General features: G+C 38.8%; 1 protein-coding gene across 1 annotated transcript in view; it reads right to left on the bottom strand.

The window, feature by feature from the left end:
• The window catches only part of LOC137235480 (glutamate receptor ionotropic, kainate 2-like), a 364,653-nt gene that overhangs the window by 240,222 nt on the left and 97,415 nt on the right, over positions 1-27,016 (bottom strand). The gene's annotated exons all lie outside the window — the stretch shown is intronic.

Below are 27,016 nucleotides of genomic sequence, written 5' to 3'. Positions count from 1 at the left end.
TCAAAGTTAATATACTCTGTGAGGTCTGCTCAACTGAGTATAAAAATATAAAAGAAAATATATATACATATACTAGCGGACCCCGTTACACTTCGTAGCAACCAACCAAAAAAAGAAATGAAAGATTATAAATTTTTTTTATGAAATGAATGCATTGTATTTCAAAATTATTAATGTCAATCCAAAACATTTGGATATACAATTTTTTTAGTTTGCCCATTGGAGGCGAGCACAAACAAACAATTTGGAGTTTCAACTTTTGAGCAGGCGACGTATAGCTGTCCATATGAAAAGCACGGCTCCTCCAAATTTAATCCGCATATTTGAGCGTTTGTCCTTGTGCTTTATTGATGGACATGACAAATGATAGACGCACTGGGAATTGCAACGCTTAAATTCAAATGGCATTTATGTGGAATCAGTGGCATACGTGATATGAGTACAATTTCATTTTTCGCTGTTCCGGTCAATATTGTCGCTTCAATTAAATTCGGCATTAACTACTAATCTTGTGCCATTGCACAGTTTTGGTTCATTTAAATTCCGCAGTAAAATAATTGATGAGCCAACCTTTAAATTCAAATAATGCGGTGGCATACCAGGTGGTTCCAATGAATTCAAAAATGCATCTGAATTCATTGCGCTATCAACAGATTTATATGATGTCACTGCACCTGGCAATTTTTCTTGAATCTGATAATTGATTGCATTGACGTGTAAATTTTTTGGTGCCAGTATTGCGTGTTCTCTCAACCGATTTTGATTTCTGTAATTTTGAACGATATTTGGAAACACACTTTCAATCAACTCTTCTGTTGATTGGAGAATGGTACAGAAATTGTTCGGAATGTAATCAATCCATTTGTATTATCGACTCGAACTTTTCCATTGCCAATATCTAACAATTGCTTCGAGAACCGATCTGCAGATTGGTCGTTGTGGAATTGAACGCGCATATTTATGTTCAGAGTCAATTTTTGCACATGTCGCCACAGAAGAGAAGACTTTAATCATGCGTTGATCTCATCCGCCGGTGTTGATCGTGGAACCACAGGCAATATTTTTCGAAAACCCCCTGACAATAATATTAATGCACCACCAAAAATTTCTTGATTCTGACGTAGATCTTGCATTGTACGGTGTAATGCTTCCAGCGATTTTTTATGCATCATTGTATATTCATCCAATAGAATAATTGCTGCTTGTTGCAAAACTTGAAATATTGCACGTGGAATGTTCAATCACCAGTTAATTTGAAAATAATTACATTTTAATTAATATCGATTAAATTTTAAAAGTGATCAATCAATAAATATAAGCATGCCTGCAAATTTAACGGCAATTTTAATGCAGAGTGCACTATTCGTCCACCACCCAATAGAGTAGCAGCGATTCCCGACGAAGCAAGTGCCAATGCAATTTTTCGTTGCGATCGAATGGCTTCCAAAATGAGTGATATCACAAATGTTTTTCGCGTACCACCAGGCGCATCCAAAAAATATAATCCACCGACTTCATTTTGTACCGCTTAGATGATGGTATCATAGACATGTTTTTGATGGTCATTTAATTTAGGAACAGGAACATTCAAATTCATAAATTTTTGCAATTCATTGGGATCATACTGTTGTTCACGTTGCAATTCTCGATCAAATAAATTATGCATTGGACGATTGGGTGGTGACAAACCTAATTGCCCTAATCCTTTATTTGCAATCGTAAGGCACATACCTTCAATCGCTATCAATGCTCATTATACATTTCCAATGAAATCAGCAAATCAGTGTTTCTTGTGTGATGACGCATTCGAATCAAATAGTTTTCTGCCATAAAATCTTTGTATTTATTCCACAATTCAAGAGGATTTGATGGAAAACATGATGACACGATTATGGTATATAAGATACGTATCTGATGTGGAGAAGAAGCAATCGATGCATCGTGAAGCGTTAAATCCCAATGCGCATCATTTCAAGCAAACCTAGTTGCTCGCATGCTTCACGATACGTCATATATAAATGACCATTCACTCTTCGCAAATGTTGAAATGTACGTGGCCCAACAACATTTACTAACAACAATCGCAAATAATAACATTCTGCATTGTTTGGATGAACTGTGTACAATCTTCCCATGGTATCTGCAAAAAAAAAACACCCGGATGGCCATCAAGAGGTACTCCTTGTTTACGTCGTTGCCATTTCTTTGCAGTCCAAGTGAAATAATGCGTTACATCTGAATACAGCAACGTTCTGGCAAAGATATCGCTTTCGCACAATTGAAAGAATGCAGTTAATGTTGTTGCTGGTGGTTGTGCTGCTCTCTGCTATTGCTGGTGCATATCACTGCCTTTATTCACATATTTGCAAATGTATTTAATCGATTTCACAGAATTGCAGTACTCAACATTTATGTGAGCCTGAAATACTTTTGGCAATAGTGGAGAGTAAGGCACAATCCAACGATTATCAACTTCAACGTCTTGATTGCGTATTTTAATTGTTGTTGTATGGCCATTATCCTCCAGTGACCGACGTCGGTGCAACGGGTATCCGTCAGCACCTGTAATAGTATCCGAATTTATGGCTCTTGGATACCGTTTTGAACATTTTCCATCAATCAAGCATGGCGAATTCATATTTATCTGACCGCAAGGGCCATGGATCATATTTTTCGTGACAACTTCAAATAATTCTGGATCACTGATTTCATCTGGAATTTCAGCCGATATAATGATATCAATTTGATCGGGTGTTATTTTACGAACCAGCCATATCAAGATATGCGCGTGCGGCAGCCCTCTCTTTTGCCATTCAATCGAATACATACAGCAACGCACTTCCCCAAAAGTTCGCAATTTGATAATCAAATCCATCAGTGCTCTTACTTTTTGTCGAAATACACGTGCTGTTATATCGTGTCGATCTGTTGGATTCTGACCATCAAATAAATTGTTTTTTATGTTAGACCACGGCGGATTGCATGTTAATGTTATGAATAGGTCGGGACGACCATATTTGCGAACGTATGACATTGCATCTTGCCTATATTCGTGCATGTGGCGCAGACTGCCAACATATGTCGATGGTAAAATTGTTAAACATCCGATATCATTAACATTGCCATCATTCACTATTGCATCTCGCAAGTGTATGTATTCTTCCGATCGCAATTTGGCTTGATTGAATCAAAGATAACTAAGGCGTTCTGCTTCAATTTTCGCATACATGTCAACAACGTATTGGTGGAAAAGTTTGCCACATCGCATAATAAAGTTGTCTTCTTGTGGGCGAATCATGAATCTATACGAATAATAATTCATCGCACTAACTGTTTTTTGTACGTCACGGCCTATGATGAATACATTATCAGAAAATTAAAGTCATGTCTTCTTGTTATGAAATAAATAAAATACATATTAAATTGAATTCATTTAATTTTACCGGTTCGTGGATCTATCATTCGTATATTGATATGATAGCCGTCACCTTTCCAGTAATGCATCATATCTGCGGTGAAGCTCTGAAACACGCCGTAATTCTTCATTTCTTCGATGTAGCACAAGATCGCGAGATTGAAACTGGTCTCCAACAACCGCAATTGCCACTTCATCAATTGTTGGTGCATTAAATCCTCTCGCATTTTTTTTTTTTTTAGTGTTTATTTATTTCGATGTTGATGATCTTATATACTAAAATAAACAATAGTTTTCATTTAATAATACAATTATACAATGACTCTAGACGAGTTCTAATGTACTTGGCGGGCTACATATTATATAATATAACATTTTATTAGTTGATAACACTTATGTGTAACCGCTTTAACTTAAAGCATGTATGAACCATGATTATGTTGCAAAGAAAAAAAACATTAAGAACAATGCCTGATTAAATATTTTTAATAAAAGATAAAATTATGTAAGGGAAAGTTATGTCGGATGTCCCGCATGAGCAGGTGTTGTGGTTAAATGTGATTTAGCCACCAGCATTGTCTTATGATGTAAGATGCTTTTAGTTTGTCTCTGGTAGAGATATATGTATTAAAACGTTATTCGAAATGTATTTGGTATAATTACTATATGCTGACCTGTACAAGGAAGTACAGGGTCTCAAAATTTTACGTTCAAACTTTCTCAGTCTTTCCATGTATGATGGGGATATGTTAAACCAAATCTGGCATCCATACGTAAGTATAGGTCTTAAAAGTGTTTGATACATAATGGGTTTCAGCCTTTTATCCAATAATTTCATCGACAACATTTTTTTATAAGCATGGAACGTCTCAGTAGTTTTCGTTATTTGATAGTTAATGTGATCGTTATAGTATAAAAATTTATCCAGATATATACCAAGGTATTTGACTCTCTCGGATTGTTTAATTATGAGATTGGATTCGTTAGAAATAATTTGGAACAGAACAGTTTCACATTTGTTAGCGTTTACTTTGAGTTGCCAATCTATTGTATATTCTTCGACAGTATGGTATTTACTCTGGAGATTTGTGTTTATGTTAGTAATTGAACTATCTGAGTGATAAATAACAACATCATCGGCAAATGCTATTATGTTGTCTATTTTATGCAACAAATCTAGTATATAGATATTAAAAAGAATGGGGGCATTTACAGTACCTTGCTGCAGTCCACTTATTATATTAAATTCTCGTGTACTTTTTATACCATTTGTATATACCGAGAATGATATATTAGAGAGCATATTATAAATTAGTATTACAAGATGAAGAGGGAATTTGTATCCAATGAGTTTTGTTATGAGTCCTTTTGCCCACACTTGGTCGAAATTCTTTTCTATGTCGAGGAAGCAAGCTCCTGTGACATATTTTTTATTCCAGTTCCAGTTTATTTCGGAAACCAGAAGGCTGATGGCGTGAATAGTTGAGTTCCCATATTTAAAACCGAATTGTTTTGAACTTATAAGGTTATTATTTTCGATAATTCTATTAATGTTTATGTTTATAGCTAACTCGGAAACTTTACTAATGTTTGGGAGCAAGCTGATTGGGCGAAGATTTTTGATACTGTTTTTATCTCTGTCTTTTTTAGGTATCACTATAGTTGTGGCGATTTTCCAAAGGGATGGGAAGTATTCATTGTTCAACATGTTGTTGAAAAGCGTATAATATTCTAAAATTATCTCTGTGGATAAATTTTTTAGGACGATATTTGGTATTTGATCTAAGCCTGATGAGAGTTTGCCTTTCAAATTCGCAAATACACCTGAGAGGTCGTTGGGAGGAATGAAGAATCTTTCAGTTTGTTCTTCGGAAAGGGGATTTGCCCTCTTTTTGATGGCAAATGTTGTTTTGGTTGCTTCGATGCTGTCGAATAAAGTTTTTGTTTTCAAAAACTCATTGAAGCAATCTTCAACCTGTGAATGAATGAGATTGTCAGGTTTGTTCTGTTTTGGAGAGTGGATTGATTCAAAATGAACGCCGATTATATTAGCTATTTCTTTGCTATTTTTAATAAAGTAATTGTTGGTTGAGGTATTTTTTTTTAATAACGGTACAATCTAGTCCGGCTTCTTGTATGAGTGGGGATGAAGCAAATGGAATACAGAGATGACTGAGAGTCTCTCCCAGATTTTTTATAAAAGATTTTTTAATTTTGACATTTTAAGAGGATCGTTAGTCTTGATAAAGGATAGTTTTCGTTCAAGTTGCTTGTTTATGTGTATTTTGATGTTGTTCTGAATTAGTTTCTTTATTAGTTTGAGTTTGGCTTTTTCTTGTTGTATAGTGCTATAAGAGCAATGTAATATTAGGCGATTATAATTTTTTTATCAAAGTAAGTGTTTTACTTTTTTCTAAAAGCAATGATTTTAAAATTGGTATGTTGGTAAGTGTGTTCGTAGTGCTGTTAGATTTTGTATTTGGTACATTCTTCTATATGGCTGTTAATATTATTTTGTTAAGTTTATCTAGGTGATGGTCGATCTCAAAGTTTTTCAAGTTCCTATTGTCCGGTGTCCGCGTTTATTTTCAAGTTCTGAGTCAGGGTGCTTTTAAAAATTTTCCAGTTTGTTTTTTTGTAGTCCAAAATTTTTTGTTGCGAGTTGCCCAGTAATGTGAATAAGCTATTGTTGTCTCTACGAGCGATAATTTCTATGGCGTTATGATCGCTATCGTAGTTAAGGCAGTTGAGACAGGTGACTGTGTCGTACCTTCGAAAACTGAATTGAATTCTGTTTAAATACGTCCCTGCCGGATAATATGCTGCTATTTTGTATAATATATTATTTGGAGGCATGTTATTTTAACAATGCAAGTTTCAAAAACTGTTAAGTTATCAATTTTACGCTTAAAAACCTTGGTAAATTTTATATTGTCTTTGATTAGGATCGCTGTTCCGCCACCTCTCATACCTGCCGACCTATCTTTCCTTATTAAATTATATCCAAGAAATTTTAACTTATGTTTCGGATTTAATTTAGTTTCGTTAAGTAGTAATATATCTGGTGTATGTGGTATCACAACGGACCTTCGTGTTGTCCAAGTGAGCTATCCTTATCAGGGCAGCTACCACCTAACCTATCCTATCCTATATATCTGGATTTCTAGCTTTTATAAATTTACTTAAGTCTAATCTTCTGCATAAGTATATGAGGGAGTTAACATTAAGAAAAATAATGTTTAAGTGAGGTTTATTAACAGTTTGTAAGGGACCACTTCTCATACTGAGTCCATAATACCACATATTGCAACGACCCTTGCAGTCTGCAATTCTAGTTGTTTTTGTAGTTTTGTAATTTGATTACTTAGTGAGAAGATTGTATTTTGTAACTCTAATAGAAAAGAATGTTGCATGTTTTGGTTATTGATAGTATCAGAAGCAACTCGCTCTTCTCTCAATACGTTTGCATAGCTTACATTATGGGTAGTAGATTTGTTGTAATTAATAGGGTGATTAGTTTTAGTCGTAGCTAAACTTTGTTTTTTCAGTCTCATTTTCTGTTGGAGCTCTTTATAGCGTTCACAACCTCTGTATGATGCTGGGTGTCCATGTTTTTTGCATAGTACGCAGTATGGGTCTCGTTTTTCTGCTGAGTCACCTTCAGAAGAAGGGCATTCTTTGCTATTGTGTAGCGCACTACATTTCACACACCTGGCTGGCATATTACAATTGGCAGCACTATGAAAACAGTTTTGACAATTCCTACATTGTGGGATTTCGGGGCTGCGTAGATGTTCCCATTTTATACAGTGATATAGTATGCTTTTGATGGCTTTTAATTCATTAACGTTGCTGTCAGCGCTTACTTGTACCATGAATATAGGAAGCGTTATCTTTTTCTCTACATATTTCTTCGTAGTGAATTGACTTACTTTAAGTATGGTGAGATTTTCATTTTGGTAGTGTTGAAGCTCATTTAAGATTTCTTCGCATTTGGTATTGCCGTTAAGGCCTTTCAGCAGATTAGTTTTTAGTTTTTAAGCATTTAGGTGTATACGAATAGTATTTTACCTTGGCTTTTTCAAAATATCCGCGGACTCTTTTATAATCGTCGAGATTTGTTAAATAAATCGCTATTTTATTTTGGCTATATTATTTTATTTTAAATTGAGTTATCTTCAAACCATCTTTAATCAGTTCTATTATTTGTTTAGATTCTACATCGAATATATTAATTGGAGGAATGTTTTTGCTGTTGCTTTTGTTTTTCACATTTGTATTTGCTTTTGGTTCTTGTTTATGTGTTACACTTGCAGCTGCAGCTTCGGCTGCTGCTGCGCTTGTTGATGGGTTGCAGTTGTTGTTTATAGCATGAGCTCGTGTTTCTTCGCTATCGTTACTTAGCTTGTTGGTTTGCACATATTGTTGGATTATGAATGCTTCATTACACTCTTCTAGATCTTCATCTAGTATTGCGTAGTAATTGCTTTTGGTGGTTTTTGACATCGTGTTTTCTGTCACGTTGTCATTTTTTCTTTTTCTTGTCAAGTCAATATTTGATGATTTTATGATTTTATTAAACACAGAGTCAAGCGCATTGCGCTCGCACATAATTATGAACTACTATTTCTGCTAGTTTTATACTACACTTGCAACTTCTGAAACAGTGATTTAGGTATTAAATAATTTGGTTTTTGTATTTTTGCACAGGGCAAAAGAAGAACGCTATCCGAATACGTGTTGTTCGCTACGATCAAACTCCTTATATCGTCTCGCATGCTCTCCAAAGGGCGTTTTGTCAGCCCTTATAACGATTCTGTGATCATCAGATGGCATACGATCGAGAGCGGGTTTAAACAATCGAATTAATTCATTGTACTGACGTAAGAAGGTTTGAAGTTCAGAAACAATTTGTCGCCTTGAATGCGCAGCAATTGTACAATGCCGATCCAATTCACAATTTGCATATCCGATAAAATAGATTTGCAAACATTGATGATCAGCATCAGGATACGGTAATAAGGAACCAGCTCGATGATAAATCTGACCTTGAATCTGTAATATTTTTTTGAAATGTAATTAGATACTGGATACGAATTCTTGAACACATCAAAAAATTGCTGCTCAGATCGCAATTTTCATATGATATTCCGCATGAAGTAATTACCTTAAATGTCGGCATGAAATTGTCTCTTACAATTTCGGTCGCACCAAAAGAAGTCATTTGAAATGCCGCATTGTATTCTTGAATGTGAGACAAAAAATGCTTAGACGTTTGCGGCGTTCGAAAAATGAATGAATGAAGTGGATTATGGAGGAGATTCAAATGCTGGTAGTCTCACTTTTCCATTAGCACAACACATGCCAGGCGTTTCACCCTGAAATTTGGCTGCATAACAATGTGGACATCTCACCGTCATTCCACCAATATTGACATGTTCACTATAATAATTTTCGCTATTGTAAGCGAAAGCAGCGTATTCCATCTCTTGCACAGCACGACGTGAAAGTCGTGCGTTCGTCTCGATGCTGGATTTAATGGATTTGCATCTGTAGATCTATGACGACGTGCGTTTCGTAATTGTTGTACTTGGTTTTGTTGTGAGCGTTCCTCTACACTTTGCGCTCTCCTTTGATTAAATCTATAGTTAGATCGTCTTATTGGTGGCACTTTGATGCATATGATGAAATTATGGAAAAAGTCTTTTTTAACTATGTTTTCTTGCACTGAACACACTTAAAATCACTTTTTAAATTAATAATAGTTGGAGAAATGTAGAGCGTTTTCTAAATCTATGTATATGCCAAATCAATAGGCAAACGAAATTTGGTTTTTATATGGCTTTATTTTGTCGCAACTCTTTTACGATTACAAATTCAATGATCTTAAATGCTAAGAAAAAATTCAATTTAGGCAGCAGAATTTATGTTTAGGAATTTTCCATGGAAAAGTCCTGCTATTTAAGTTGACAAAATAAGCGACGAATGCGACGGTCACCCTGGTGTGATGGCAGCGTGCTCCGCTTACCACACCGGATGCCCTGGGTCCAAACCCCGGGCAAAGCAACATCAAAATTTTTAGAAATAAGATTTTTCAATTAGAAAAAAATTTTTCTAAGCGGGGTCGCCCCTCGGCAGTGTTTGGCAAGCGCTCCGGGTGTATTTCTGCCATGAAAAGCTCTCAGTGAAAACTAATTTGCTTTGCAGATGCCGTTCGGAGTCGGCATAAAACATGTAGGTCCCGTCCAGCCAATTTGTAGGGAAAGGCCACAGGAGCACGACGCAAATTGGAAGAGAAGCTCGGCATTAGATCTCTTCGGAGGTTATCGCGCCTTACATTTGTTTATTTAGAGTGTGCATTATCTTGCTGCAGTGGGAGTGCAGTGCATTGAGGAATATGCGGTAATAGCAAAATGATAAAAAAAAGCGAAAAACAAAAGCGAAGACGGTGACGTTACGTTGTACAACAAAAGCAGGAATGCGTGCGATGAGTGGGAGAGTGTGTTTATATGTATGCAAATTATTAACTTAACGAAGATATGTTGGAAAGGCAGGCGTGAACAATAGTTACCATCAGAAGAAAGTGATTGATAAACATTTGCATTTGGACAGGTTCATCTGTTTAACATTTGTATGCTGTCAATGAAATTAACTTGTAATAGGTTGGATCGATTTTTTTCGTTAAGTCGGACCGAAATGTAAACTTTTTTTTTAATTTTGAATTTTTTCTAAAAAAAAAACCATAACTCAAGAATGGCTAAACCGATTTGGGATTTCAGAATCAACTAACCATCATCTCTCCTTCCTGTATCTTTCCTAAAAATTTCATGGCAATCTGTAGAGCCGTTCTCGAGTTATGGAGTGACAATCAAAATGTACACTCCTTTTATTTTTATTTTTTAAAATTTTAAATTTTTCCTATAAAAAACTCATAACTCAAGAATGGCTAAACCGATTTGGGATTTCAAAATCAACTAACCATCATCTCTCCTTCCTGTATCTTTCCTAAAAATTTCATGGCAATCTTTCTATCCGTTTCAAATGCAAGTAGTCTCACTTTTCCATTAGCACAACACATGCCAGGCGTTTCACCCTGAAATTTGGCTGCATCACAATGTGGACATCTCACCGTCATTCCACCAATATTGGCATGTTCACTATAATCATTTTCGCTATTGTAAGCGAAAGCAGCGTATTCCATCTCTTGCACAGCACGATGTGAAAGTCGTGTCGTTCGCTTCGATGCTGGATTTAATGGATTTGGATCTGTCGATCTATGACGACGTGCGTTTCGTTATTGTTGTACTTGGTTTTGTTGTGAGCGTTCCTCTACACTTTGCGCTCTCCTTTGATTAAATCTATAGGTAGAATTACGCGTACGTCGACCTATGGTGGATCGTCTTATTGGTGGCATTTTGATGCATATTGTTACGAATTTACTCTGTAACTCCGCTTATTTTCAACTTGCTTCTTGCGTTCGTATCGCTAAATCGTCGAATAAATAAATCAAATATTTAATAATGCAAAACGGTCTTTATTAGACTACTTTGAATAACACTTATACTTCACAACTGTTATCGTGTTTAAATCAAACTCAAGTCAGACTACTCCGCTTTTGCCGCTTTTATACTCTTTTCTGCATCTTTGGGATATTCCAGATGTTTCTCCTTGTAGAATGTTCTACTTGTTTACCCTAGTAATTTAGCTACATATATGTATACCTATTTATAGTTTATAGACTCACACATAGGCATATGCGTGTATATATGTGAGTAATACTTTCACTGTTGACTAACTATGTACATCTGTGTGTGAGTTATCTCTTCGCTGCCTTGTATGCATGTGGGTAAACGACGATTAATGTGTTTATGTGTATTTCACCGCTGCGTATTTGTAAATGTTGCTTGTCGTAATGTGTACATAATGATTTATTTATTTACGCACATACTGCTTAGAATCACCCTAGCGATGTGATGTGAGTATCACTTAGTGATTCTAATATTCGTGACACTGCCCTCCACCTAAGTCGGATCGTCCCGATCAGACAAATCTCCTGATCTAAACGCTGCTATCCCCTCCAAATGAACCACTTTCATTTTGGTTCATGGTTTGCCGATGGTTTGTATGCGGTAAACTACATCGTTGATTCGCTTTAAAATTTTGTATGGGCCTTCCCAATTACACTGAAATTTCGGGGACAAACCTTTCTTCCGTTGTGGGTTATATAAAAGCACCAAATCGCCTTCCTGAAAGCCTTCCGAATTAATTGCTTTATCGTATCTGGCTTTCATCTTGTCACTCATAATCTTTGTTCGTTGTCTTACAAGATCGTGTATTTCTCTCATCTCTTCTTCCAAGACGCCAGTGGATTTCTTGGCATTTCTATCCGCATCGGCATTAATCCCAAACACCTAATCGGCTGGCAGTCGAAGGTCGTTGCCAAAAATTACTTTTGCGGGGGTTTGGCCCGTTGTCTCATGCACTGCCGATCGGTAAGCCATCAAAAATAATTGTATGTGTGTATCCCACTCTTTATGGTACTTGTCGACTACTTTCCTTAAGTGCTCCTCCAAGGTTCTATTGAATCGTTCCACCATACCATCGGACTGAGGATGAAATGCAGTTGTCCGTGTTTTTCAAACGTCAAGTATTTTACACATTTCTTAGAACACAGCTGATTCAAAATTCCCGCCTTGGTCAGAATGTAATTCCATTGGTACACCATACCTTGCAACCCAATTATTTACAAACAAGGCTGCAATTGTTTCCGCTTCTTGATTTGGGATTGTGTATACCTCGGGCCATTTGCTAAAATAATCCATAACCACCATATGTATTTGTTTCCGCTGTTGCTAGTAGGAAATGGACCCGCGACATCTAAAGCAATCCTTTCAAACGGTGCACCTGAGATATATTGCTTCATCTGGCCATGACTTCGTGTTCTGGGCCCCTTGGCTCTGCTGCAAACCTTGCAGTTGGCAATCCACTCAGTGACCGACTGACGGCAACCTACCCAATAGAATCTCTGTTTAATCTTCTCGAGCGTTTTCGTGATTCCCAGATGACCTCCACTTGGACCATTATGTAGCTCGTTGAGAACGTCAGGAATCCTTTTCCTGGGAACAACTATCAGTTTCTTCTTGCACTGGCCGTCCTCACTCTCCCATATTCGATACAGGCAACGAGATATCAATTGTAAACTATTCCACTGGGCCCAATATGACTTCAAAATAGGACTTTCTGCTGACATCTCCTCTTTATTCGGTCTCTTATTTCTTTCGAGCCCGTGCATAACATGGGACAGATCTGAATCTTCTAGCTGACACTTCCTTAGCTGTTCCATGTCCCAGTCATCCGAACACGTCATAGTCATAAGCCGAACATCTATAATTTCTTCCTTAGTCTCAGCTTTTGAACAGTGTTTACGTTCCAAACTACATGGTCTTCGTGACATTGCATAAGCATTTCCATGGGTACTACTTTTTCGATGCTCAATGGAAAAGTCATAGCTTTGTAGTCGCTCGATCCACCGTGCCAATTGACCTTCTGGGTTACGGAACTGCAGGAGCCATTTCAACGCTGCGATTTGGGATTTCAAAATCAACTAACCATCACCTGTCCTTCATGTATCTTTCCTAAAAATTGCATGGCAATCTTTCTATCCGTTCTCGAGTTATGGAGTGACAATCAAAATGTACACTTCTTTTTATATATATAGATATATATATATACCTAATTAATTAAATAAGAAATAACTAATGAAAGCTTAGACCTGTTCAAAAAAACAAAAATAAAAATTTAAGGAATTAAATTCTTATAAGTCTGATGTAAGCCTTAAAGGGTTAAGGAAGAAGAGAGAGTTTACCTTATTTTTAACACGCTTTTATTAGCTTGGCCTGTATGTAACGGAATTTTGAGCTTAATTTTCACCGGTTTCTGGAAGCCTGATTTGCATACGTATCAAGGGCCGATGACAATGCATTAATGTGATGGTGTGGTGACATAAGGTCAAAGGTCATAAGGTCAATTGACCTTATTACCACTTTGAATGGCCATAAGTTTGATTGAAAATTTCACACGTATCAAGGCTCGATGACAATGCATTAATGTGCTGGTGTGGTGACATAAGGTCAACGGCCATAAGGCCAATTGGCCTTATTACCACTTTGAATGGCCATACGTTTGATTGAAACTTTGCACACGTATCAAGGCTCAATGACAATGCATTAATGTGATGGTGTGGGGACAAAAGGTCAACGGCCATTACCATGACCTTATGACCAATTGGCCTTATTACCACTTTGAATGGACATAAGTTTGATTGAAGCTTTACACACGTATCAGGGCTCGATGACAATGCATTAATGTGATGGTGTGGTGACATAAGGTCAACGGCCATAAGGTCAATTGGCCTTATTACCACTTTGAATGTTTATAAGTTTGATTGAAACTTTGCACACGTATCAAGGCTAGATGACAATGCATTAATGTGATGGCGTGGTGACATAAGGTCAACGGCCATGAGGTCAATTGGTCTTATTACCACTTTGAATGTCCATAAGTTTGATTGAAACTTTGCACACGTATCAAGGCTCGATGGCAATGCATTAATGTGATGGTGTGGTGACATAAGGTAAACGGCCATAAGGTCAGTTGGCTTTATTACCACTTTGAATGGCCATAAGTTTGATTGAAACTTTGCACACGTATCAAGGGTCGATAACTATGCAATAATGTGATGGTGGGGTGACATAAGGTTAACGGACATAAGGTCAATTGAACTTATGACCACCCCAACTGGTCATAGATTTGAAACATTTTACAAAATGCGAAAAAAGCATTCCTCTATTAATGATAGAAGTGGATGCATGGCACATCTACGAAAGAGCATACTGGGGCCCTTTTTAACACGCTTTTATTACCTTGGCCTGTATCTATCTATGTATCTATGTATCCATGTATGTATGTAACGGAATCTGAAGTGGAGCCGAGAGCCCCGGTAATGCAGAGCTCCGAACTCCGTTGCACCTTTTGAAGCATTTTAAGATAGGTACTTTTAGCTAGTGCAGGCCATCAGACCAAGTCATCATAAAGAAGAATCGGGGGCACAATGGCTTTGTAAATCCAGTAGGTCACCTTAGGGGAGAATCCTCAAGAGGTGCCAATTGCCCTCTTGCAGGTGAACAGCTCTGCTGCTGCCTTCTTGGATCGCTCCACTATATGGTCACTCCATAATAGCTTCCTATCCAGAATGACTCCCAAATACTTGACTTGATCGCTAAACGCTAAGAACGTACCCCCAATTCTTGGCGGTGTGCGATTTCTTACTTTGTACATCCTCGTGAAGAGGACAAGCACGGTTTTATCCGCGTTGACTTCCAAACCTGTGCCTGTGGCGCAGTGCGAAATATATATAGTAATATATATAATAGTGCCCCTTCCATTAGGTTGCAAAGAGTTTGCGGAAATTTCCCCCGCATGGTGACGCAGATGTCATCTGCATACGCGATCACTTGGTGACCTTCTGCCTCCATGAGGCGTAGTAGTTGGTTGACGGTAAACACCCAAAGTAGCGGAGAGAGAACGCCGCCCTACGGGGTGCCTCTGCCGACCGGTCTGCGGATCACGCATCCACCTAGCTCAGTTTTAATATGTCTACGCGTAAGCAGATTGTATATAAATTCCACCAGGCACGCTTCAACACCCAGATCGGCCAGCGGCTAGGTGATGGCCTCAGGGAGAACGTTGTTGTAGGCACATGCTATATCTAGAAATGCCATCAGTGTGTATTCCTTGAGGTCAAGTGACCTTTCGATAACGGATACCAGTGAGTGCAAGGCCGTGTCAGTTGACCTACCCTTAGTATAGGCATGTTGAGCTTGCGAAAGAAGCGATGGCTCAATCCTCCTCCTCCTCCTAGTCCCCTAGGAGTCTTTTGAGTGCTTTTAGCAGAACAGAAGATAAGCTTATAGGCCTATAATCATTTGGTTTAGAGCGGGAGGTTTTCCCTGCCTTGGGGATAAAGACAACGTTGACTTCTCTCCACGATGCTCCGCCTAACACACCGTATGCCCTGGGTTCAACTCCCGGGCAAAGCAACATCAAAATTTTAGAAATAAGATTTTTCAATTAGAAGAAAATTTTTCTAAGCGGGGTCGCCCCTCGGCAGTGTCTGGCAAGCGCTCCGATTGTATTTCTGCCATGAAAAGCTCTCAGTGAAAACTCATCTGCCTTGCAGATGCCGTTCGGGGTCGGCATAAAACATGTAGGTCCCGTCCGGCCAATTTGTAGGGAAAAATCAAGAGGAGCACGACGCAAATTGGGAGAGAAGCTCGGCCTTAGATCTCTTCGGAGGTTATCGCGCCTTACATTTATTTTTTTTTTATTTTTTTTATAAGTTCGGCAGTATACTGTAGCAGAGCCAGAAAAATTTCATCCGGCCCCGTCGATTTATAGGTCTTGAATGTTAGGTTTATTATTAGGTTATACTCACACACTTCGGTAGCCGTTGAGATATGCACGCTTTGATTGCTCTAAACCTAATGACATTTTATTTCTGATGGCATAATTCAGCATTGCCATATTTACAAAAATTACAACGTCAAATATATCAATTAATAAAGTTAGTTTTACACTGAGAATAAAAATTCATTGTTGTTAGTAAATTTGAATTTGCATACACAACACCATCCCCCGCTTTAATTGCGAAAATCTTCTGCTTGATAGCGGTGTACCGATTTGACTGTTCTTGAGAATGCTCATTATCTGCATTCGCCGTAGTATCTGGTAGCAATAAGTTGGTAACTGGATCAGTTTCTCCTCTTTTATCATCAACTACTGTTTCGTTGTTCACATGTCGAATTTTCATTTGATTTTGGTGTCGTTTATAGTAGCCCCTACTAATTTTTACTACGTACATCACTTTTCCCAGGCACCTGTCTACGAACCCTTTTAACCATTTTTCTCCACGACCATAGTTACGGATGTAAACACTTTCCTTAGGAGAAAATTTGGTTGTAGTTTCTTCAAAATCTTTTTTGTCAATTTTCACTGAAAACATCTGCGAAAGGACAGTACGTGCAGGACGACCATGTAAAAGATGTGCTGGTGATACGCCCTTTGCATTCGGCATAGTACGATACGACGTAAGAAATTTTAGTACGGCTTCGCTTACTTGCAATCCGTCATCTAAATTCTTTTTTACAGAAGTTTTGAAGGTACGTACAAATGGTTCAGCCAGCCCATTGGAGGGTGGATGAAACGGTGCGATCGTGATGTGCTTTATAGCTTTTTGAGCACAGAACGTTTTGAAAGCTTCGGCTGTAAGTTGTGGGCCATTGTCACTTACAATAGTCTCCGGCAAGCCTTCAGCAGCAAAAATAGTAGTTAATGCGAAAATCGTCGATTCTGTCGAAGTATTTGCGAGCTTGCAAACAAACGGAAATTGCGAGAACGAGTCTATGCACAGAAGCCACATGGAACCAAAAATTGGACCAGCAAAGTCAATGTGGACCCTTTGCCAAGGTGCTTGAGGTTCCGGCCAGCTAGAATATTGCCGCCTATCACTTGGACCAGCTAGTTTGCAGTTTTCACATCCAGCTGCTAACCTCTCGATGTCCTTGTCGATACCGGCCCACCAACAGTGTTGTCGTGCCAGTTGCTTCATTTTGACCACACCCCAATGTCCGTCATGTAGATGCCGTAAAACTTGTTCACGCAATGAGTGTAGGATGATTACCCGTGTGACGTCACTCTGTAATAAAACGAAATAATTTTGAACAATTAATGACCACTTACGAGCAAAATAAGGCCGAAGATCCTCGTCGTTCGGATTCAACTTCTCAGGCCACCCGTTCTGAATGTATTGTTTAACTCTCTGCAGTAAAAGTGACCCTTTGGTGCTTGCGCGAATGAGCTCAGCATTAATTGGAGTAGTAGTAGTAGTAGCAACTTGATAAATTTCGCCATTGTCGAAGTCTTCGTCAGGACCCGATGGCAATCTCGATAAAGCGTCTGCATTTGCATGATCAGTTGTTTTGCGATACTTAATTTCAAATTGGTACCCCATGAGCGTAATAGCCCACCGCTGTATACGTTGTTCCGTCATTGTTGGAAGGTTTTTATCTGGGCTAAATATACTGACTAATGGTTTGTGATCCGTAATAAGTGTAAACTTGTGCCCGTATAAAAACTGATGAAATTTTTTCACTCCGAATATTATTGCCAAACCCTCCTTTTCAATTTGGCTATAGTTTTCTTGATGACGGTTTAGGGTCTTCGAGGCAAAAGCGATCGGTTGCTCCGTACCATCTGGATGGATGTGCGAAAGCACGGCTCCAACTCCATACGATGATGCGTCCGTAGCAACAACTATTGGTAAGTCTTCTCGAAAATGGGTTAGCATCGTAGCCTTAACTATATGCCCCTTGAGCATGTTGAACGCCTTTTCTTGTTCGGACTTCCACTGGAACGTCACATTTTTTCGCCTCAATCTGTTAATAGGTGCTGCAAGTTGAGAGTAGTTTGGTACGAAATTATGGTAATAATTTATTTTGCCCATAAATGCCTCAAGCTCTTTCAAGTTTGTTGGCCGTCGCAAGTTCTTCACTGCTTGAATACCTGATTCGTTAGGCAAAATGCCATCTGCGCTTATTTCACGACCCAAGTATGTTAATTTAGTTTTGAGAAACTCGCATTTCTCTTTCTTGCATTTGATACCCGCTGCTTTGAGTATCTGAAGCACTTTGGCTAAGCGCTCAAGGTGTTCTTGTTCGTTTGCACCGGCGATGATAATGTCATCTATGTAATTTGCGCATCCATCAACTCCACACAATAGCTGTTCTAGATGTTTCTGAAACATGGCTGGGGCGCTTGCCACTCCATACGGTAATCGCTGGTTTTTAAATAACCCAAGCGGTGTGTTGACCACCAGAATTTTTTCGAATCTTCGTCGAGCTCCATTTGCAGGTATGCATTATGCAAGTCCATCTTAGAAAAATATTTGCCATGTCGAATGGTATGCATCAGGCACTCTCTAGTAGGTAAAGGATATTGATCTACATCAATCTGCTGGTTCACCCCTTTTTTAAAATCTCCACAGATGCGTATCGATCCGTCTGGTTTTGTTGCTAACACAATAGGAGATGCCCAGTCGCTGAAGGTAATTTGTTGCCAGATACCTGCTTGTGATAACCGTTGAGCTTCCTCTTTAAATTTTGGCAGCTGTGCAAAAGGAATGGGCCTACTCTTACTGAAATTAGGCACTGCGTTTTGCTTAAGTTTAATCGAAGCTTTGACTGAATTCATTGTACCAAGTGCTGGTGTAAACACCTCCGCGAAGGTAGTCAGAAGTGTTTGCAACTTTTCGACCGACCTGACAGCCAAGATATCAACTTGCACAATTTTGAAGCCCAATTCTTCGAATAAATATACCCCAAATAAATTGCTAGAACCGCGCACATTAGAATCTACTAAAGGCAGTATTTTTTCTACTGACCCGTATCGAATTTTTGCAGAGATTTCTCCCGTATAGTGCACGCGAACATTGTTTTATTGGCGGTTTATTTAACATTTCGTAAGTGTCTAGTGTTATTACTGAGACTTCTGCACCAGAATCCATCTGAAACTCAATCGTTTTGCCGTTAACCAAAACTTGCACAAAACGTTTCTTACTTTTGTTGCTTGCTGGGCTAGCTACCGAAAATGCCGTTGAAATATATTCTATTTTGTCACCTTTCTCACTTTTGTTGTTTTTGGTAACTTTGTTCTGCTTTTGTTCGTTATTTTTTTCATTCGATAAACACACAGCTATGATATGACCTGTTTTACCGCAACCTCTGCAAACAGCGTTTTTATACCTTTCATGAAAATGAAATGGTATATTAATTTCGTCACGAAACCGAAAATTGTAAGTCCTTAAAGGAAAATAGATAGACCCACCATTAAGTATACCGAAATAATCAGGTTGAAGAGCTGAGTTGATTTAGCCATGTCCGTCTGTCCGTCTGTCCGTCTGTCTGTTTGTATGCAAACTAGTCCCTCAATTTTTGAGATATCTTGATAAAATTTGGTGAGCGGGTGTATTTGGGTGTCCGATTAGACATTTGTCGGAACCGACCGGATCGGACCACTATAGCATATATCCTCCATACAACCGATTTTTCAGAAAAAGAGGATTTTTGTAATATCTTACCCAATTTAACAGATTGAAGCTTCAAACTTCACCATATACTTTCGTATATTGCACATCTTGTTGCCTGAAAAAATTGATGAGATCGGTTGTATATATAGTATATATCCCCCACAACCGATTGTTCAGATAAGGAACTTTTCGTAATTACTGCCCCATTTTAAGAGCTAGAGGCTTCAAATTTCAACGAATGCTTAGGTATATAGCATATATTGTTGTCTGAAAAAATCATAAAGATCGGTGGTATTTATAGTATATATATGGTGGTATATATAGTATATATATATATATTTTTGGCAAATTTTAGCCCCATTTTAACAGCTAGAAGCTTCAAATTTCACCGAATACTTAGGTATATAGCATATATTGTTGTCTGAAAAAATCATAGAGATCGGTTGTATATATAGTATATATCTCATACAACCGATTGTTCAGATAAGAAACTTTTCGCAATTTCTACCCCATTTTAACAGCTATAAGCTTCAAATTTCACCGATTGCTTACGTATATAGCATATATTGTTGTCTGAAAAAATCATAGAGATCGGTTGTATATATAGTATATATCTCATACAACCGATTGTTCAGATAAGAAACTTTTCGCAATTTCTACCCCATTTTAACAGCTATAAGCTTCAAATTTCACCGATTGCTTACGTATATAGCATATATTGTTGTCTGAAAAAATCATAGAGATCGGTTGTATATATAGTATATATCTCATACAACCGATTGTCAGATAAGAAACTTTTCGCAATTTCTACCCCATTTTAACAGCTAGAAGCTTCAAATTTCACCAAATGCTTACGTATATAGCATATATTGTTGTCTGAAAAAATCATAGAGATCGGTGGTATATATAGTATATATCTCATACAACCGATTGTTCAGATAAGAAACTTTGCGCAATCTCTGCCCCGTTTTAACAGCTAGAAGCTTCAAATTTCACAAAATGCTTACGGATATAGCATATATTATCGTCTGAAAAAATTATAGAGATCGGTGGTATATATATTATACACTTCATACAAACTGTCATTTTTGCCCCTTTTTTACGGCTAGAAGCTTCAAAATTCATCAAATTTCATCAAATAGTTACGTTTACGTCATATATTTTTGAAATACGTGATTCGTAGTCATATTTTTTACATGCAGACTACAAAAAATGTGAAGCTTTGCATCCTCACACAGATTACCTACCTATTTTTTATTTTATATTTATCTTAAAAATCGTTTAGATATGTTCAAATTTCACTAAATGCTTACGTGTATAGCATATATTGTTGTCTGAGAAAATCATAGATACAGGTGGTATATATAGTATATATCCCATACAACCGATTGTTCAGATAAGAAACTTTGCGCAATTTCTTCCCCGTTTTAACAGCTAGAAGCTTCAACTTTCACCAAATGCTTACGTGTATAGATTATATTGTTGTCTGAAAAAATCATTGAGATCGATGGTATATATAGTATATATCTCATACAACCGATTGTTCAGTTAAGAAACTTTGCGCAATTTCTGCCCCTTTTTAACAGCTAGACGCTTCAAATTTCACCATATGCTTACATATATAGCATATATTGTTGTCTGAAAAAATCATAGAGATCGGTGGTATATATATTATATACTTCATATAAACTATCATTTTTGCCCCTTTTTTACGGCTAGAAGCTTCAAAATTCATCAAATTTCATCAAATAGTTAAGTTTACGTCATATATTTTTGAAATACGTGATTCGTAGTCATAGTTTTTACATGCAGACCACAAAAAACGTGAAGCTTTGCATCCTCACACAGATTACCTACCTATTTTTTATTTTATATTCATCTTAAAAATCGTTTATATATGTTCAAATTTCACTAAATGCTTACGTGTATAGCATATATTGTTGTCTGAGAAAATCATAGATACCGGTGGTATATATAGTATATATCCCATACAACCGATTGTTTAGATAAGAAAATTTGCGCAATTTCTTCCCCATTTTAACAGCTAGAAGCTTCAAATTTCACCAAATGCTTACGTGTATAGCATATATTGTTGTCTGAAAAAATCATTGAGATCGATGGTATATATAGTATATATCTCATACAACCGATTGTTCAGTTAAGAAACTTTGCGCAATTTCTGCCCCTTTTTAACAGCTAGACGCTTCAAATTTCACCATATGCTTACGTATATAGCATATATTGTTGTCTGAAAAAATCATAGAGATCGGTGGTATATATATTATATACCCCATATAAACTCTAATTTTTGCCCCCTTTTTACGGCTAGAAGCTTCAAAATTCATCAAATTTCATCAAATAGTTACGTTTACGTCATATATTGTTGAAATACGTGATTCGTTGTCATAGTTTTTACACGCAGACCACAAAAAACCAGAAACTTTGCATCCTCACACAAAGTACCTAACTGTTTTTTATTTTATATTTATCTTAAAAATCGTTAAGGTATGCAGATCTGTTCACTATATATTTCTTATCTTATACATCCGATTATTCGGAGATACGAACGGGGTAAGATTATTGTTCAGCCCCATTCATGAAAGGTATGAAGTCTTCGGCACAGCCGAAGACAGTCCCGTTCTTACTTGTTAAATTTGCAGTCATCACGATTATGTGAAACTCCACAACCTGTGCATGAACGGTATTTCAGTTTTTTATTAGATTTTTTGTTTTTGTTACGCATATTTGATTTTTCTATGTTTTTTGTTGTCATCGAATAAACTCCGTTGCTGTCTATTGCATTTGCAGTGTCCGTTTTGTCTTTGATTGTACTCACAGTTTTAGTTGTTGTTTCATATGACTCGGCGATTAGCTGCACTTCTGCCAACGTTGACTGCGGCTTTTGTAATGCAGCTGTACGAACTGCGTCATGCGGTGACTTCAAAATTAATTTGTCCCTGATCATGTCATCGGAGAAATCACGTAGACAATTTTCTTTTTTGCACACAAAATCACATTGCCGGGCTATGCTTCGTAGTTCGGCAATCCATTCTTTATATGTACGACTACCTATTTCAGCTTTATGAAATTCATAACGAGCTGCAACTACATGGACTTTTTCTTTATAAAACTCTGTTAGTTTTGCTGAGAGCTCACTAAATGTTTGTTTTTGTAGCTCGTCCACACCGACCAGCTTTTTGAGAGTTTCGTAAGTGTCATTGCCCAACCAAGATAAGAAAAATGATTTCTGCTTGTTGGCGTCAATTACCGCGTAAGCAGAGAAATGCTGCTTCAATTGCTCCAAATATGAGTCCCATTTCTGCTGTTGGTTGTAAAATTGTGCAAAAGCTGGAACGAGAGTGGTATCTTGGCCTGGAGACCTCTTTGCAAAGCTGTCCATCCACGCCTTCTGCTCTTTTAGCACATTCATTGTGAAGGTAAGTTGCTCCTCCAACAATTTTTTGTAAAATTCCTCAGCCATATCTGTATTTTTTCTCGTCGCCAGATGTTAGGTTTATTATTAGGTTATACTCACACACTTCGGTAGCCGTTGAGATATGCACGCTTTGATTGCTCTAAACCTAATGACATTTTCTTTCTGATGGCATAATTCAGCATTGCCATATTTACAAAAATTACAACGTCAAATATATCAATTAATAAAGTTAGTTTTACACTGAGAATAAAAATTCATTGTTGTTAGTAAATTTGAATTTGCATACACAACATTGAAGGTCTGTAAAACCCAATCAATCCTTTTATCATCTGTGATTTCGTTAGTTAGCTGATCATTAGGTGACCCTCCGCTAACAATATTTGAAGACACGCCCGCGCTTGCTGGGAAGTGTGTATCCATAAGCAAGTTTATGGTTTCAGCGCTGGAGTCCGTCCAGTGCCCATCCGACTTTTTGACGTAAGCCTGGAGCAGATCCAGGATGTCAGCTGGGTCAATTGGCGTCACTGGAACCCAGGCTCTAGCCCTTGGTCGTGAGGGGATATCACGCGCCTCCACTACCTTGAGACGCGCGCCCGGATATACCACCCCTATCAGCGTGACGGCGGCCCTATAGAGGTTTACCGACCTGGCGTCGTCACAGGCATTTAGCTTGACATTGCCCTGGAAGCACCCTGCATCGGTGTAAGATGGCGGTGGACCAGGGTTGTCTTTCTTAACCTTAACGGCCACCGTAGCGAGCGCGGCTTCGATCCACTTCCACTGTTGTTTCAGGATCCTGCCATCTTCGTTGCTCTCGTCTATAATGCCAATGATCTGCCGACCATTGGCAATTTCGGCGGCAGACCGCGTCTATCCTCCTTGCGTCTTGGCCCTTTTCGGCGCCGTGGGGTTGGATTCATCCATGGACCGCTGGCGTTTCGAGGTTTCATCACTCTCGGCTAAAACTCTTAAAATTACTTGAGCTAAAAAATTAAAAATAAATAATAGTTTAAAAAAACTATAAAAAACACGCTTTTATAGCTAACCGAACTAAAAAATAGAAAATAATTTTCAATTAAAAAGAGTTTATATAACAGTAGTAGAAGGTCAAACAATCACTTATAGTTAATCATCTTAAAATAAAATTATAATAAAATTTAAGTTATTAACAGAATAATTTAATTAACAGTAAAAAGTGTGGGGTGCTTGATATTGAATGTTACAATCATTCTATTGGCAACTATCTGAGAGGAAAGATATGAAATGTAGTCAAATGCACCCCACGCTTTTTAATCTGAATTAAATTATTCTGTTAATAACTTAAGTTTTATTATAATTTTATTTTGAGATGATTAGCTATAAATGATTGTTTGACTTTCTACATCCGTTATATAAACTCTTTTTAATTGAAAATTATTTTCTATTTTATTAGTTCGGTTAGCTATAAAAGCGTGTTTTTTTTTAGTTTCGGCTATAGGGCCAAGGGCTAATCTAGGCAGGATAGGGCTGATGGAAAATCCAGCCCGGGTTTTCCGAAGGCCGGTACCTCTCGGGGAGGGGCCACCGACCGGGAGGCCTTTAGGGGCGGCTGCCGCCCATCTCGTAGCCACCAGCACGGCTGCCACTCGGCGCCAAGCGTCTGGCGGTTCGGCTGCTGGGGGCTCCAGGAATGTGGGGGTGGCCGGATCTAGTGTCAACGGAGTAAAAAAGCCCAGTCACCAGGACAAGCGCTGGGCTGTCCGGATCCTGCGCAGGAATTCCTCCTCGCCGATAAGGGAGGGGGAAGTTTCTGCGGAGGACAGCGTGACCTTGCGTGGGCGAAACAGATGTTGCCGGACTTCAGGCTGGACTGGGTCGAGAGCGATGAAGCCTCGAAACGCCAGCGGTCTATGGATGAATCCAACCGTACGGCACCGAAAAGGGCCAAGACGAAGGGAGGCTGGACGCGGTCTTTCGCCGAAATAGCCAAGGATCGGCAGATCATTGGCGTTATGGACGAGAGCAGCGAAGATGGCATGATCCCGAAACAGAAGTGAAAGTGGATTGAGGCAGCGCCCGCTACTGGGGCCGTTAAGGTCAAAAAAGACAACCCTGGTCCACCACCTTCTTATACCGATGCGTGGTGGTTCCAAGGCAATATTAAACTAATTGCATGTGATGACGCCAGGTCGGCGAAGCTTTAGAAAGCCGCCGTCTCGCTGATAGGTGAGGTGTATCGAGCGCGCGCCTCAAGGTATTGGATGCGTGTGATATCCCCTCACGACCAAGGGCGAAATCCTTGGTTCCAGTGACGCCAACGGACCCAACTGATATCCCGCAGCTGCTCCAGGAGTACAACCCGGGTATACTGATCCAAAACTGGAAGGTGGTTAACGTAGAGAAAACTGAACGGGCCACGATGCAGATAGTCCTGCTGCTTGACAGAGCAAGCGTCGAAGCGCTGAAAAGGTAGGATTTTAGGGTAAGCTACGGCTTCAAGAATATAAGCCTTAAGGTTTATAAGGCTGACGTTGAAGACTTGATAAACCTTGCGTATCATACGGAGGTGGTTGAACTCCCCCCCAGTGAAGACGAGATGGAGCTAGACGAGGGCGAAGAAGCTGGTGGCTACGCTTCGTCAGACTCGATCGGAAGCTTGGCTCTCAGAGGGTTGTACTCTGAGGGTCAGCTTCTGGAGGATGGTGATTCGGACGCGACGCTCACGGAGGAGATCGCAAACAAACAGTGATTTGGGTCCTCCAAATAAACCTGCATCACTACAAAGCAGCACCAGCTGCACTCCTACTGCACCTGTCTTCAGGTTCGGTAGACATCGTACTAGTCCAGGAGCCGTGGATCACTGGCAATAGGATCTGTGGCCTGCGGACACCAACGTATAAGCTTTATAGCGCTCAAGAAAATGTTAAGCCTCGCACATGTATATTGGCTAAGTCTACTCTTAATGTTTTTCTTCTACCCAATTTAAGCGATGGGGATCTGACAGCGGTTAGCGTCGTGGTGCAAGGGAGGAGCTTTAAACTTGCTTCCTTCTACCTAGCGCACGATCACCAAGGCTCATTACCACCGGATAATTTCAGGGAGTTCGTGAGAGCAGCAAATCTAGGAAACGATTTAATCCTACTCGGGGGCGATGTCAATGCTCATCACGCCCAGTGGGGCAGCAGTGATACAAATGACCGAGGTGAGTCTTTATTTAACTATTTTTTAGGCACTAATCTAAGTATATGTAATGAGGAAATGACCCCACTTTCATTACGAGGAACCGCGAAGAGGTCCTTGACATAGTCATAGACTCTTTCAGTGACCTGATCGTTTCATGGAGAGTTCTAAAGGAGCACTCCTTTTCTGACCACAGATATATAAGCTTTTCTATATCACAGGCGCACACAAGTCCTAAGTACAATAAAATATTAGAAGAACGAACTGGGGCTACTATAAGAAGATAATAGTTAAAAAGCAATCTGAAGAGGTGCGAGCCCCAGAAACCGAGGAGGAGCTAGACGTGTTTGTAAATAATTTCAGTCAAAAATGCAGGAATACTTTAGATAGGGCTTGCCCGACAAAAAAGTTTTTGGAAACTCACAAACCACCATGGTGGTCGTCGAACTTGAAAAGCTTAGGAAGTCATGTAGGGCGGCCTTTAATAAAGCAAAGCATGATGGACATGAAACCTGATGGGCTGCTTATAAAGCGAAAATAAATATATATAAAAAGCAATCCGAAATGGAAAGCAATCTTCCTGGAGGGATTTCTGCGGCAGCATTGAATCCACATCTGCGGCCTCCCGGTTAAGGAAGGTGCTATCGAAATCTCCAACTCAGCTAACTTACGTCCAAAAACCGGATGGGCACTGCACGGACTCCAGCGCTGAAATCATAAACTTGCTAATGGATACGCACTTCGCAGCAAGTGCGGGCGTGTCTTCAAGTATTGTCAGCGGAGGGTCACCTAATAATCAGCTAATTATCACAGATGATAAAAGGATAGATTGGGCTTTACAGACCTTCAAGCCCTATAAATGGCC

This window comes from Eurosta solidaginis, chromosome X (assembly GCF_040869045.1).
Source record: "Eurosta solidaginis isolate ZX-2024a chromosome X, ASM4086904v1, whole genome shotgun sequence".
Lineage (NCBI taxonomy): Eukaryota > Metazoa > Arthropoda > Insecta > Diptera > Tephritidae > Eurosta > Eurosta solidaginis.
Note: the sequence above shows the minus strand (reverse complement) of the source record. Positions and strands in the feature narration are given on the sequence as shown.